We start from the raw sequence: 17,060 nt of genomic DNA, 5'->3' as shown, positions 1-17,060 counted from the left end.
TGAAGAGGAAAACCTATAATCCAAAGTCTGACATCAATGTTTCAACAAAAATGGAAATTCGTTCTACATAATGAAAAGGAAAACTAAACACGGTATACCACGTGTTTGACCAAAATAACAGGAGAAGAAGAAGTTGTCTGTGAACACTCATTCGTTTATCTTTTTCACGTTCTCTCGTTTCTTGACGTGAGTTTCTCGCTGCTTTAATTGTTTTCCTCTCTTTATCTTTCTTTTATTTTCCTTTTTTTAAAATTTTTGTGAGTCCATGTTATCTTTCGATTGCCCGATAAAAAATCCACAGTTTGTAGAAAAATCTACAGACCATTTGTAGAATGTCTTGTTTTGTGCTTGATCTTCAAAAGCAAACTTCGTAGTGTCTTCAAATCGCAAGGTTAATGAGTATAATTTTTAATTATTACAGTGTCCTCATTAGTTCGTTGGTGTTGCATGCTTTTATCTTGTTAATGCCATTCATTAGTTTGTCTTGTATGTTGTTATATTATGTCACTGTCATGATTGCTCATGCAAAGAAAAATGTCAGACCCTTTCCTTTGAATAAAAAAGGAAATATTGGTACCATGGTAGTGGCATGCACAACTGCACATTAACATAACATCAAATGTGAAGAGTAAAACCTATAATCCAAAGTCTTAGATCAATCTTCCAAGAAAAAGGAAAATTAGTTCTACATAATGAAAAGAAAAAATAAACACGGTATCTAAAGCGATTGTCGAAAATAATGGGAGAAGAAGAAGTTGTCCGTGAACACTCATCCTTTTATCTTTTCTACTTTCTCTCGTTTGCTGAGGTGAGTTTCTCTATTTTCTAATTGTTTTCCTCTCTTTATGTTTCTTTTATTTTCCTTTTTTTAACATTTTTGTGAGTCCACGTTATCTTTTGATTGCTCGCTAAAAAATCCACAGGTTGTGGAAAAATCCGTAGGCCATTTGTCGAATGTCTTGTTTTGTGCTTGATCTTCTACAGCAAACTCTGTAGTGTCTTCAAATCGCAAGGTTAATGAGTACAATTTTAATTATTACAGTGTCTTCATTAGTTGGTCTTGCATGCTTTTATTATGTTAATGTCCTTCATTAGTTTGTTTTGTATGTTGTTATATCATGTTAATGTCATGATTGTTCATGCAAAAAAAAATGTCAGACCCTCTTCTTTGAATAAAAAAGGAAATATTGATACCATCGTAGTGGCACGCACAACAACACATTAACCTAACCTCAAATATGAAGAGGAAAACCTATAATCCAAAGTCTGACATCAATGTTTCAACAAAAATGGAAATTTGTTCTACATAATGAAAAGGAAAACTAAACACGGTATACCACATGTTTGACCAAAATAACAGGAGAAGAAGAAGTTGTCTGTGAACACTCATTCGTTTATCTTTTTCACGTTCTCTCGTTTCTTGACGTGAGTTTCTCGCTGCTTTAATTGTTTTCCTCTCTTTATCTTTCTTTTATTTTCCTTTTTTTAAAATTTTTGTGAGTCCATGTTATCTTTCGATTGCCCGATAAAAAATCCACAGTTTGTAGAAAAATCTACAGACCATTTGTAGAATGTCTTGTTTTGTGCTTGATCTTCAAAAGCAAACTTCGTACTGTCTTCAAATCGCAAGGTTAATGAGTATAATTTTTAATTATTACAGTGTCCTCATTAGTTCGTTGGTGTTGCATGCTTTTATCTTGTTAATGCCATTCATTAGTTTGTCTTGTATGTTGTTATATTATGTCACTGTCATGATTGCTCATGCAAAGAAAAATGTCAGACCCTTTCCTTTGAATAAAAAAGGAAATATTGGTACCATGGTAGTGGCATGCACAACTGCACATTAACATAACATCAAATGTGAAGAGTAAAACCTATAATCCAAAGTCTTAGATCAATCTTCCAAGAAAAAGGAAAATTAGTTCTACATAATGAAAAGAAAAAATAAACACGGTATCTAAAGCGATTGTCGAAAATAATGGGAGAAGAAGAAGTTGTCCGTGAACACTCATCCTTTTATCTTTTCTACTTTCTCTCGTTTGCTGAGGTGAGTTTCTCTATTTTCTAATTGTTTTCCTCTCTTTATGTTTCTTTTATTTTCCTTTTTTTAACATTTTTGTGAGTCCACGTTATCTTTTGATTGCTCGCTAAAAAATCCACAGGTTGTGGAAAAATCCGTAGGCCATTTGTCGAATGTCTTGTTTTGTGCTTGATCTTCTACAGCAAACTCTGTAGTGTCTTCAAATCGCAAGGTTAATGAGTACAATTTTAATTATTACAGTGTCTTCATTAGTTGGTCTTGCATGCTTTTATTATGTTAATGTCATTCATTAGTTTGTTTTGTATGTTGTTATATCATGTTAATGTCATGATTGTTCATGCAAAAAAAAATGTCAGACCCTCTTCTTTGAATAAAAAAGGAAATATTGATACCATCGTAGTGGCACGCACAACAACACATTAACCTAACCTCAAATATGAAGAGGAAAACCTATAATCCAAAGTCTGACATCAATGTTTCAACAAAAATGGAAATTCGTTCTACATAATGAAAAGGAAAACTAAACACGGTATACCACGTGTTTGACCAAAATAACAGGAGAAGAAGAAGTTGTCTGTGAACACTCATTCGTTTATCTTTTTCACGTTCTCTCGTTTCTTGACGTGAGTTTCTCGCTGCTTTAATTGTTTTCCTCTCTTTATCTTTCTTTTATTTTCCTTTTTTTAAAATTTTTGTGAGTCCATGTTATCTTTCGATTGCCCGATAAAAAATCCACAGGTTGTAGAAAAATCTACAGACCATTTGTAGAATGTCTTGTTTTGTGCTTGATCTTCAAAAGCAAACTTCGTAGTGTCTTCAAATCGCAAGGTTAATGAGTATAATTTTTAATTATTACAGTGTCCTCATTAGTTCGTTGGTGTTGCATGCTTTTTATCTTGTTAATGCCATTCATTAGTTTGTCTTGTATGTTGTTATATTATGTCACTGTCATGATTGCTCATGCAAAGAAAAATGTCAGACCCTTTCCTTTGAATAAAAAAGGAAATATTGGTACCATGGTAGTGGCATGCACAACTGCACATTAACATAACATCAAATGTGAAGAGTAAAACCTATAATCCAAAGTCTTAGATCAATCTTTCAAGAAAAAGGAAAATTAGTTCTACATAATGAAAAGAAAAAATAAACACGGTATCTAAAGCGATTGTCGAAAATAATGGGAGAAGAAGAAGTTGTCCGTGAACACTCATCCTTTTATCTTTTCTACTTTCTCTCGTTTGCTGAGGTGAGTTTCTCTATTTTCTAATTGTTTTCCTCTCTTTATGTTTCTTTTATTTTCCTTTTTTTAACATTTTTGTGAGTCCACGTTATCTTTTGATTGCTCGCTAAAAAATCCACAGGTTGTGGAAAAATCCGTAGGCCATTTGTCGAATGTCTTGTTTTGTGCTTGATCTTCTAGAGCAAACTCTGTAGTGTCTTCAAATCGCAAGGTTAATGAGTACAATTTTAATTATTACAGTGTCTTCATTAGTTGGTTTTGCATGCTTTTATTATGTTAATGTCATTCATTAGTTTGTTTTGTATGTTGTTATATCATGTTAATGTCATGATTGTTCATGCAAAGAAAAATGTCAGACCCTCTTCTTTGAATAAAAAAGGAAATATTGATACCATCGTAGTGGCACGCACAACAACACATTAACCTAACCTCAAATATGAAGAGGAAAACCTATAATCCATAGTCTGACATCAATCTTTCAACAATAATGGAAATTAGTTCTACATAATGAAAAGGAAAACTAAACACGGTATACCACGTGATTGACCAAAATAACAGGAGAAGAAGAAGTTGTCTGTGAACACTCATTCGTTTATCTTTTTCACGTTCTCTCGTTTGTTGACGTGAGTTTCTCGCTGCTTTAATTGTTTTCCTCTCTTTATCTTTCTTTTATTTTCCTTTTTTTAAAATTTTTGTGAGTCCATGTTATCTTTCGATTGCTCGATAAAAAATCTACAGGTTGTAGAAAAATCTATAGACCATTTGTAGAATGTCTTGTTTTGTGCTTGATCTTCTAAAGCAAGGTTAATGAGTACAATTTTTAATTATTACAGTGTTCTCATTAGTTCGTTGGTGTTGCATGCTTTTATCTTGTTAATGTCATTCATTAGTTTGTCTTGTATGTTGTTATATTATGTCACTGTCATGATTGCTCATGCAAAGAAAAATGTCAGACCCTTTCCTTTGAATAAAAAAGGAAATATTGGTACCATGGTAGTGGCATGCACAACTGCACATTAACATAACATCAAATGTGAAGAGTAAAACCTATAATCCAAAGTCTTACATTAATCTTCCAACAAAAATGGAAATTAGTTCTACATAATGAAAAGGAAAACTAAACACGATATACAAAGCGATTGACAAAAATAACGGGAGAAGAAGAAAAAGTTCTCTATGAACACTCATCCTTTTATCTTTTCCATGTTCTCTCGTTTGTTGAGGTGAATTTCTCTCTCCTCTAATTGTTTTCCCCTCTTTATCTTTCTTTTATTTTCCTTTTTGTTAAATTCTTGTGAGTCCACGTTATCTTTCGATTTCTCGCTAAAAAATCCACAGGTTGTGGGAAAATTCCACAGGCCACCTGTAGAACTTCTTATTTTGCCCTTGATCTTCTGAAGCAAACTCCACAGTTTCTTCATATAGCAAGTTTAATGAGTACAATTTTTAATTATTACGGTATCTTCATTAGTTGGTCTTGCATGCTTTTATCATGTTAATGTCATTCATTAGTTGGTCGTGTATGTTGTTATATGATGTTAATGTCATGATTGCTCATCCAAAGAAAAAATCAAACTCTTTCCTTTAAATATAAAAGGAAATATTGGTACCATGGTAGTCGCATGCACTACTGCACATATGACAATCGTGGTGACAGCAGATTGAGACAATTGCATAATACAAAAGAAAAATAAGTCAGGATACATACCATAAATAAAAAAAGAGAAACACACAAGTTCTCAATGCACTACAAATAATGAAGTAGACGCAAGAGCAGCAGACACTAGAGCAGCCATAGGAGCAACATAAGAGAGCTCCAAGAGGTAAGTGTCATGAGTCTTAATACTTGCGTGAGTGTCAATCTTAATACTTGCATCAGTATGATCTTGATCCGATGTGTGTGAAGCTTGTTAAGTGGTTTTAAATGCTTAGTTGTAAAATATGTTGTTTTAATGTTCCTTTTGCAATGTTGTTTGTTATTGCTTAAAAATTAGCTCCATCCATAATCATTCATCCTCACCCATTCAAACACGAAATCATAATAGAGAATGCGAAGGAGAAGGTGTTTCAAACGAAAGGGGTTCTAATAGCAACGATGGGGCATTCAACGAAGGCAATTGTCGTCGCTGGCGGTGCTCGCCAGAGGAGGCTTGCGGCAGGAGCTCCTCTGTTAAAGAATGATATGACAGAATAATTCTTTTCTATATTTCATGATTTTCCAAAGCATAAATATATGCATGAGAGATTCAATGAAATCTTCTATGATTGTGCATTTAACTAAATCTCCTAAGATTAGGTTGCAGAATGATTCTCCTAAATAAAACTGCTAAGATTACATATGCATTAAAAATTATTTGCATGATCACAGGCTAATAATATGGAATGACAGTTGCACTCAGATTCTGTTATCAAATCATGATCTCATTACCCCCCCTCAAGTTGGAGCATGTAAATTACTTATGCCCAACTTGCATAGCAAATAGGTGAAATGAGTCAGACAAAGAGCCTTAGTAAAAACATCAGCTAATTATGCATGTGTAGAAACATATGTAGGTGCAATATTGCCGGTGAGATACTCGTTGCGATTGAAATGGAAATCCATTTCGATGTGCTTGGTGCATTCATGAAAACCGGGTTCTTGACAATATGAAGCAATGTTTAATTGTCATAATGAAGTCGCATGGGTTGAGAATGAGAGATACCAAGACTATGGAGAAGACCTTTTAACTATTTCAATTCTCTTGTTATAGCTGGCATGGATCGATACTCAGCCTCAGTAGAGGAGTGAGATACAGTTTTTTTGTTTCTTAGTTTTCCAAGAAATGGGAGAGGATCCAAGTAGAACAAACCATCTGGTAAGAGACCACTAAGTTAAAGGACATCCAGCCCAATTAGAGTCACACCAACCAGACAGTTGCAGGTCAGAATCCTTATGTAACAAAAAGGTTTGCCAGGGGTGTTAAAGGTCAGGTTGGGGGTTCGATTCCCACTGGCAACAACCCACCCAGTATGAATGGACGGAGAAGGGTGAGGGGTTGGGGTGCATTGGGCTGCAGTAACCTGACATGGTCTGGCGGGCCAGGGATGTTACATGTTGTCCATTTGGAACTCCAACCGGACAACTTTGAATATCTTGTAGTTTATGCATATGATTTAGGTTTCCAGTCATGTGGTTGGAATCCCCTGTGTCAATTATCCATGTATTGGTATCACGTTCATTTGTCATCTTATCATTAGGGTTTGTTTTCTAAGCATTTAGTAATTCTACTAATGTCTGCCACTACTTTGTAGTGAGCCCGGTCAAACCTGAACTATCTCCTTCTAAGATCTTGGTGTCTGCATTTGTTCCACCACTATGCACGACATTTGCACGCACTATTCCTCATTTTCCTCGTCCAATTCCCGTTCGCTGCATTGGCTTGCCTAGTCCACTATTTTTTTGTCTATCCCCGTACCAATCAGGATAACCAATGAGTTGAAAACAACTTTCTGCTTCATGTCTTGTGCGATGACAGTGAATACAAGTTACAAACTTGTCTTTTCCATCCCTTCTTCCCTTGACTCCTCATCCACTTGTTTAGACAGCCAGGCTCATCACTTCTATTCTTTCTTCGGTTGTTCTAGTGATCATCCTTACCCTTTCTTCTTGAATCATTGTTAAGTAAACCCTATTCAGAATGGGCAGCGGATCTGTTGCGAGGAGGTTGGATCGAACAGTTCCGTAAATGGCTTCGTCCAATCCCATGAGAAATTGTTGAATTCTTTCTTCTTCTCTCTGGTTTTCTAATTTTGAGGTTATATCACAACTGCACCTTTTGCACCGACAAGTTGGAATTTGGTCGTAATTAGCCAACTCATCCCACAATGTTTTCAATTTTCTGTAGTATGCCACCACCACCATCCCATCTTGTTTGTACCTCGCTAAATCATATTTCAGTTGTTGTATGCTGGGACCATTCACAATAGAAAATCTTTCTTTGATATATGTCCATAGCTCTTTTGCATTTCCTATATAAGACATGATGGAACGCAAATTTGGTTCAATAGTATTTAGAATCCATGACACCAACATAGATTGTACAGTCCACCAGTCTTCCATCTCAGGCGAGCCCTCCTTCAGTGCTCCAATGGTGCCTTCTATAAAACCCCATTTTTTTAGCACACAGAGATATTCTCATGGCACGGGCCCATTCTTCATAATTCTGCCCTTGAAGTTGCCCTTGAGTAATCAAATTTCCCAGGTTGTCGTTGGAATTCAATTCATACGATGATGAAGTCTTCTTCACCATCTTATGTTCTTCCTACTTGTGAGACTCATTATTAGGAGCCTCTTTTCACGTGACTCATCACCACTAAATTTCAAACAAAACCTATTTGCTTATGATACCATAAAGAATGATATGACAAAATAATTATGTTCTGTATTTCATGATTTGCCAAAGCATAAATATATACACGAGAGATTCAATAAAATCTTCTAAAATTGGGCCTTTAACTAAATCTCCTAAGATTGGGCTGTAGATTGATTCTCCTAAATAAAACTGCTAAGATTACGTTTGCATTAAAGATGATTTGCATGATCACAAGCTAATAATATGGAATGACAGTTGCATGCAGATTATGTTATCACATCATGATCTCATTATGTGTGCTCTTGAGTCCTTACGCGAGAGAGGAAAAGAACAGTGCAGGCTGTGATTGACGCCAGAAACAACTTTGGTGACTACTGGCACTACCAGTGATGTCGTTGGCGGTGCGGTGAGGTGGAGGCTCGACGAGGGTTGCAGCTTGCGTGGGTGAGGGAAGAAGTTGTCTCGTGGATGGCGAAGGAAAGGTGTTGTGCCTCTCACGATTGAAAAGGAGAATGAAAACCCTTAGAGGCTTTGTGTATGAGGATATTACTTGTGATTGGACATATTTTTGGATTACTCGTTGGACCTCCACATTTACTACACACATTCAATGACTACCTCCTGCACCTCACACATTATTCATGCACCCCTATATTTTTGTTTTCTACTTTTATCCTTTTTAATTAAATTCTACCTTTTTAATTTTTTTCTAAAAAAAATATTTAAAAATTATAAAATTAAAAAAAAAAAGAAAAACCAAAATAAGTGAGAAATATTTTCTTTTTCTTTTTTGTGTCTATTCAACTACTCATGTTGTGTAACTTATTTTCAAATAATTCGAAAACACTAAACAAAATATAAAAATTTTAAAATATAAAAGTATCAACATTTTTAAAATATAAATGTCTAATATCAATTACTCTAGGTGGAATCCAAGTATATTTAGATCATTAGTTAATTATAGAGAGAAAAATTATTTTCATCAATTATTGATAATTCGAGTAAGATAACATTCAGTGCCCTTAAAAATTTAATAGCCTTAAACTGAAATACAATATTCTTGCTTGAAAATTTTGTGCAACAAGAGGATATTTGGATTTTTATCACACGTCTTCCCTTGCCTACACATCGGGCCAAATAATTTAACAAAAGATATAAATTACATAATCCAAACACTCGGTTTTGTTTCAAATTTTTGTAATAGAAGACAACCACTAAAATAATATATAATATGAAGTTATATTAGATTTCCAAAATTATATTGTTCATGGATGTACAAGCATTTCAACTTCATGGTATATAAGTTTAACTAGCATTAGTTATTTTCATCAATTAACTAGAAAACTTTTTATTATATTAAAACAATGATATGACTTCTCTGTCGTCCATTTCTTATGTTTACAGCTTTTACGATATCTCTCTCCTTCTTTTTTTTCTTCTCTATTTCTCCTTTTTAATTTTACTTCGTGAAATAAAAAATAAGGTTTAATTACTCAGATGGTACTCTGGTAGAAGTGTGTCAATCTGGTACCCGCCTTTAAAAAAGTGTCAATTGCATCCCAACTTTTGAAAAAGTGCTTCAATTAGGTCTTTTCATATGAAGTTGACTAACACGGTTAACAACGTGCCACGTGTCAGTATGTGGCTTTTTTTATTTTTTAAAATTTTTCTTTTAACTTTTATAATTTTTTAATTTTTTTTTAATTTTTTTAATTTTCTTTTAATTTTTTGAAAAAAAATGTCACGTGTCAGGTCCCTGTGTGTGACTTGTGACATTGTCAGAGTCACGTGACATTGCAATGCCACGTGTCAATGTCACTATTAGATGTCATTGTGTTTATTTCAATTTAGTTCTCATCTATGTCTTTTTGTTTCAATTTAGTACTTACTTATGTGTACCTGATTCAATTTTGTCTCAATGTTTTTTAATAATTAAAATATTTTTGTAATCCATTTTTTATAAGATTAAAACTAATTAAGTATAAATATTTTTACAAAATTAAGTACCAATATTTATATTGTTTCTCTCAATTTCAGACCAAATTTATTATTTGTATAAATGTTATACTAATATTTTTAATTAAAAACGACTTTTTAACACATTACTTTATTAATTATTTTTTTATTAAGTACTCATGTTTTGTTAATTATTTTTTTTTCAAAATAGAACAATATTGTCTCTTAGTAATTTTAAACCAAAATTTCTATTTATATGATACTAATTTTTTTTATTAAAAATCACTTAATAAAATGACTTTTACCACTAAATTTTAATATAAATATCAAATACTTAATTTTTGTAAAAAATTTATACTTGATTAATTTTAATTTTTGTAAAAAATTTATACTTGATTAATTTTAATTTTTGTAAAAAATTTATACTTGATTAATTTTAATTTTATAAAAAATAGATTTTAATCATTAAAAAAAATTAGGTTAAAATTGAATCAGATACACCTAAATATGTACTAAATTGAAACAAAAAGACATACATGGGGACTAAATCGAAATCAACACAAAGACGTTTATAGTGACAGACACATGGCATTGTAATGTCACGTGGCACTAACAATGCCACGTGTCACACAGGGACCTGACACGTGGCATTTTTTTTTCAAAAAAATAAAAAAAATAATTTTTTTAAATTTAAAAAAAAAATCAAAAAAATCAAAAATATCACAGACTGACACGTGATACGTCGTTAATGGCGTTAGTCATTTCCGTTTGAAATGGATCTAATTAAAGCAGTTTTTCAAAGATAGGATGCAATTGACACTTTTTTAAAAACATGTACCAGATTAACACACCTCTACTAAAATGGGTACATTCAAGTAATTAAACCAAAATTATATTGTTTTTAATGTAAAATACCAAGTTACTTTTATTGTTTTTATTGAAAATCTTATGGATAATGAAATTAGTCTCTTATGACTTCTAAGTCATCATCTACAACAATCGAGAAATTCTTACCTTCATTAGATGTTAACAATCGTCCCTTCTTATTTAACATATTTTCAATGAAAACAAAAAATCACTTATTACTTTACATTAAGCGTAATATTATTTTGTAATATTTATAAAACCTCACATTCCTTAACACTTAACACGTATTAAAAAATAAATAAAATAATAAAAATATAAAAACTTAATTATAAATTCTAAAATTTATAAATAACTTTTAATTAGTCCTATTATTTATAACTTCCCAACACTTTCCTTTTTATATTGTCAAGCAAACAAATGGCAATTCATTCGAAATTGAGGCGAGCCTAAATTTGGTAGCCAAATTTCACCTTCCAAAAACCTAGATGCTATATAGCAACAATCCTCTCACTTTTTTGGTCAAATAATGGACATTGCCTTCTTTCGTTTACCTATTTAACCAAATTTCCAGCTTCTAGCACACCATCACTATTATGATATTAATTATCTCATCACTACGTATTCAATTATCATTTTCCAACCTCGGTTTTTTCATGCAATAATGTGAAAAGGCTGAAAATTCTGTTATGCTCCTGTATTATTCTTATAAACAATTCTGACTTTTCAAGGCATGCATGTGAATCCATTTTTCTTTTCCAATCTTGTCATTCATATGAAAGTATTTTAGTTTCTTATGCAGTGGCTTCAGTGAAGGAATTCTTACACTAAAGTTTTTATATATTGTACTACGTTCCATGAAAGGATCAAAGAAGTCAAACATGCTATTAAAAAAAGTTATTTAGGTTCATAAAGTAAAGTTGGTCAACTCACTAATAAAATCGATCAAAGATATTTTTTGAGAAAAATAACTAAAGAAAAAGAAGATATTTTTGAAGAAACTCCATGGGAATATATAAATGAAAAAAAAAATCAATTATCAAGGTATTTGGATAAATTAAATAAATTAAGAGAGATATTACAAAGTACAAAAAAGTAGTGGTGGGCAGTTATCAAAAAGAGTAATCTTGTCGTCAAAAGACATACATACATTATATATATTATAAATAATTCACATAGAATAAGAAAGTAAGACGTGTTGACCACATTAATTTTGGAATAAATAATCATCACGAGTCTATAAATAAAGTGTTTTGGATACTATTTTTAGTGTAAAATATATATGGTAAATGAAAAGTACAATTACTACTATGTAATCTCTTCCTTCTGCTTTTATATTTTTACTGTTTTTCAATTTTCTTTTTCGCAGACATTTACTTTCATATTAATTTGAAATGCTCTTAATCAATTATTTTTCTTTATGGTATTTTTAGGAATATATAACTAATATTTATAAAAATAATAGTTTCGCACTTTCATTATTCAAGGATCGATATCATATATGTTAGAAGTTACAAAAGTCAAGTCTAATCCTTTCAGTAATGAATTACTTACTGAAATAAACTATTTTCTCATTCGCATTGAAATGCCTCTATTATGGTTTGTTTTTGCGACTTTGACTTTAAATAATGGGAGACAGTCACGTATACTTTTAATTATAAGTAATTATATAAGTTGTATGAAAATTTATGCAACGAAGAGCACATGTTTTACTCTTTTGTATGAAAAACTCAGCTAATAAAAAACAATTAGAATACTATACAAGCACGTATGTGATATAATGTACAAGAAAAATACCTTTGTTTTAAGTTCCTTTATATGGTAATAACTATTTAAAAGTGAATTTAATATTAACTCAATCTTGTAGAATCTTATAACTCTTCTAATTTGAAGATCAATCGTATCAAATATGAAAATATATATTTTATATATAAGTGATTTTAATAAAAAATATCTAATTAATTTTATTAGTATAAATTTTAAATTGTCCTAAATAATTCTGAGACAAGAGAATTTTAATTAAATATAATTTCCTAACATAAAATATTCTTACTAAAATAATATATATATATATATATATATATATATATATATATATTATAATTTAGTTTTATCTCTAATTGATAAAAAAAATAAAAAATAAGATTTTTAATTTCTTCACATCAGTCTATTATTGGAAATTAACATAATTCTACATGTTGAATTTTGATATTTAACATATGGATCTATTAATTGTTAATTATCCTAATTATTGCATAAATTTGACTTTAGATTTTTCTATTTTAGAAACCTAATTCTTGGTGTGTTAATTGATAAAGAAAACTTTGGTTACATACATCAAATGGAAGATAAAGAAAACAACCCTCTCAAAACAACAAAAACTTAAATCAACATAACAAATTAGCAATATAACGCATATTGTAGACTTTTATTTATTGTGTAGGATTCTTGTTGACCTCACTTACCAACATCGTCTAATTCATCATTACTATTGAAAAATTGATGTTACATGAATTTATATAAGTGGTTGAGTAAGTCTTTTAAAAATAAGTTGTAAAGTCTTTTATTTTAATTTCATTTCAAAATTTTGAAATTAGTAACTTGTTTACTTTTTAAATTTATTTAATTATCGCATTTTTAGAAATATATATTTAGCAATCCGTTCAAAGTGAATCTTAATTTAACACTAGAAATATAAATTTGGAAAATAAATTATTCGCAGTTTCTAATTTGTCTCTCATTATTGAAAATTCCTAATATTATTTTTCACGAAAACACTTATCTTCTTACTCCGTGGATAATATAATAGGAGTCCTAAAATAAGTTATAATATATTATTTTCCAATTCTACATAACCATTTTTTAAAATAAGAGTTGTGTCTTCTTTATATACACAGTTTAACTTTAATTTCTAACTTCTCACGAACGTAACCGTGGATTTACACTTTTAACATATTGACAAACAGATTTCATGCATACAAATTAGTTAACACAAGTTTCAATACACTGAAACATAAAAAAAAAAAAAAAAAAAAAAAAAAAAAAAGCTATGTGTGGTTCTGGAAAGCAAATTACTATTTCTATCATTATTTATAGATTCTCTATTACAAAAAATTAAACCCTTTATACAGGGATTTAAAATTTCTTAAACAAACTCCTTTAAATGCTGCAAAGTTATGATATTGTTACGAAAAAAATTAACCTATTCTTGTAAAGATTCAAAATTCCTTAACACTCTCCAACCACAACATGAATTGATATAACTTAATCAATGATGGGGATCTCACATAATTAATAGGAAAAACTATACTAATATTTTACACTAACTAAAAATATGGCTAAATTAAAATATACATACATATATAAGTAAAAGTTTAACTTTAATTTATTGAATTAAAATTTAGGTTCGCGTTTTGAGCAGATCCATGATATGAAAATGGATGTGTCAAATTATTATTGAGATTCAGCTTAAACTAAGCATTGAAGAGGGGTCCTAAGTAAAAGGTAATTAAAAGTTGGGGAAAACTATAATGTGGCTTTTTGCCAAACAGAAATCTAGATTCTTAGCTGTCTTTGATGGTATGTAGTTGAAAACAAAATAGGATTTGGTATAGATTGCTTGACCTTAGGATTTGGTGAGATGCAACTTGCCAAGTCAGACACCACTTCTCTTTGACTAATGCTACCTCTCTCTCTCTTCACACACTATATTTATTCAACATTAACCCTAGATCTTGCTTCATACCTACTAATATTTCTTTATATATAATGATAAAAATAAGATTTTAACTTTGATAGATTCAGGATTTTATGAGTTAGTGAGGATATATTTCTAAAAAATAACAACTAATAGTTATTATCTTATAATTAAATGAAATGTTTAGGTGTTTCAAAAAACAATTTAGTAGGGTGAAATTGAACTTACATAATTCGTCTTAAAAAATATTAATTTATAGATTTTTTTCTTATAATGTTTAATTTTCTCTTTTTTTTTTACAAAATATATAATTTAGATATAGTTAGATTCCTAAACCTACTTTTGTAGGTATTTTTTTAATGTTAGATTTATTTTCAAAATGGTAAAACATTGAGACTCAATTTAACTCTTCTTAACTTTTCTTTTAATAAAAAAAATAAAAAAATTGTCCAATTGAACAAAGTGCAAAATGTAAAAAAAAAAAAAAAAAAAAACAGTTTTACATTCATGGTTTAGGTGGTTGTGACGATTTGTAATGGACAACAATTTTTAAGATAACAACTTTAAACCGTTGTTTAAAGTTAACAACAATTAGCATTTTCTCTTCCATTTTATTTTCAAAATGATTTGTACTATGTTTATATATTTGTTGCATTTGAGTTTAAGTCACATTTATGAAATTATTACTGTGTGGAAAATATATTTATCTTAATTTTGCATATATTACTCATACAAAAGTTCAAAATGAAAACTAGTATATAACTATTATTTGTTAAGTACGTACAACCACTTAAAAAATTATCAATAGACAAAATCATATAATTGAATCCACGATCAATAACATCACACACATATATTTTAATGTTAGTGTTTGAATTACTTAATTAAATCAAAACGGTTGTCTTAAAGTTATAACAAACATATCAAAATAAAAACAATAAACTTAAACTAATACAAAAAAGACTATAACGTCTTCAAATCAATGTCTGTCTAAAAAAAAGTCAACGTAAAAAATGATTGGTGATATTTTTATAATAAAATGACAATTTTGATGTCGGTTCATGCTGTAATTGAAATCGAAGGACATCGACCCTATTGCAACCGTAGTCAAAGGATGTCAGCCCTGCTACAACCGAAGTTGAAGGACATCAGCTCTACTACAACCAAAGTCGAAGGACGTTGGCCCCTACTACAACCAAAGTTGAAGGACGTCGACGCCCTCTTTATCTGACGTCAAATTGCTTTAAAATGTTACAAAAACCTATTGCGAATGCTATTTTCCTGCACTGTTTCTTCTATTTTTCTCTTCTAAGACTCTAGTTGCGACGACTTGTGCGACCACCACCTAAGGTAAGTTGTGGTTCATTTAACGCAAATGCATGTTGTTTGACTGCCTTGGGCATGATTCTTTTTCGTTTTTACCAATTGCTTTCATGCATGTAGTGTTTTAAACCCCTTCCAGTGGCGCGTGAGTCCTCTGTTCTCCATTGTCGACAACGACTCCTCTATAGCGGCAACGATAAGGCTTGACGTGCTTAGTTCACCCTCTAACTTGGTTCAAGGTTTGGATATGCATCAATTATTGGATAGTTTTGTTTATCTTCGTTGAAGTTTGGATATGGCTTGATTTGCATGTGATTTTGGTTATGTTTCCCTATATTTTATCTATCTTGGCCAAATTTTTTAAGGGATTTTAGGAACTTTATTTGAAGGAGTTTTTCTCACCACTTTTTTACTTGATTTTGTTGACATGTATTGATATTCATACATAGTGAAGTTGTATTATTTTTTCAGCGATTCAAGAATCTATCACCTCTAACAATAACATTAGGACTTTGCTTGAAAACTGTCTAGGACAAGATGTTGATTAAGAAACTTTTAGTTTTGTCTTATTGATAGCTTTAGTATTAATAGTTACATTTTGTGTTAATAACTTTAGTTTTGATATAAACTATATTCTGGTAAATTTTTTGAACTATGCTAGAATATTTTCTACTTTTCACGTTTGGGAAAACTGTAAATACAAATAAATTTTTTTTATTAAAAAAACCAGCTTTTAACGTTTGTTGGTGTACTAATTGACCTTAAAGGACGTCATACTATACCACAGTCAACGTACTTTGACGTTAGTTAATACATCGACAGATGTCAAAAGTTGCCCAATTTTAGTTTGAAATGTTGTCAATTGGACATTGATGTTTTGTGGCATCCGTCGTTCTTCAATGTCGAACCCTCACCAAACCGATGTTCTTGGACGTCTGTTTTGAACACCGATGTCAATTTGACATCTTCCGATACGATGTTGGAGTTTGGTCTAACGTCAAAGGCCAAAAATATTAGGCATTGAAAGCCTTTTTTGTGTTAGTGTTAGTTAAAAAGCATGATGCTTAGAATGTTTCTTCACTACTAACAATTTTTATTCTTCTACAAGATTGTATTCATTATCTTCGTTATGGTCTTCATTGTCTTCAAGCTCTAAAAAACGTCAATCATTTGAACATGCATTAATCTTCTTATTATCATGGCCTTTGTTCTATTAAAAGATTCAAGAATTTCATATTCTGCATGACTTCTTTCAATAAATGTAATGGGTCAAAATTGAGGAATTGCCCCATCCATGAAGACATTTCAAAAGATAAAGTTGGGTTATAAAAGAAAGAGTTGAGAAACTTTGACATATAAGGTATAACTCTTATTTTTGACCATTAATTTAATTATAGAACATTTTTTGCTTTCTGGTTAGGATTGTTGTTCCCACCACTCGCTTCTACAACATTTCTAAATGTGTCAGGCAATAAACCATCAATATCATCTTCCATGTCGTCATCATTTACAAATAGAAAATGATGGTATTTCCTCTAATGGTTTAGCATTTTAGAAAGCCTATACCTATTAGATGATCATGCACCA

General features: G+C 30.8%; 1 pseudogene; it reads right to left on the bottom strand.

The window, feature by feature from the left end:
• Positions 1–6,858: 6,858 nt before the first annotated feature.
• On the bottom strand, positions 6,859–7,570 carry LOC146888670 (uncharacterized; annotated as a pseudogene).
• Positions 7,571–17,060: the final 9,490 nt, after the last annotated feature.

This window comes from Vigna unguiculata, chromosome 1, assembly GCF_037176805.1.
Source record: "Vigna unguiculata cultivar grain cowpea cultivar isolate G323 ecotype 2 chromosome 1, ASM3717680v1, whole genome shotgun sequence".
NCBI lineage: Eukaryota > Viridiplantae > Streptophyta > Magnoliopsida > Fabales > Fabaceae > Vigna > Vigna unguiculata.
The sequence above is the reverse complement of the archived record's forward strand: the minus strand, read 5'-3'. Positions and strand labels throughout refer to the sequence as shown.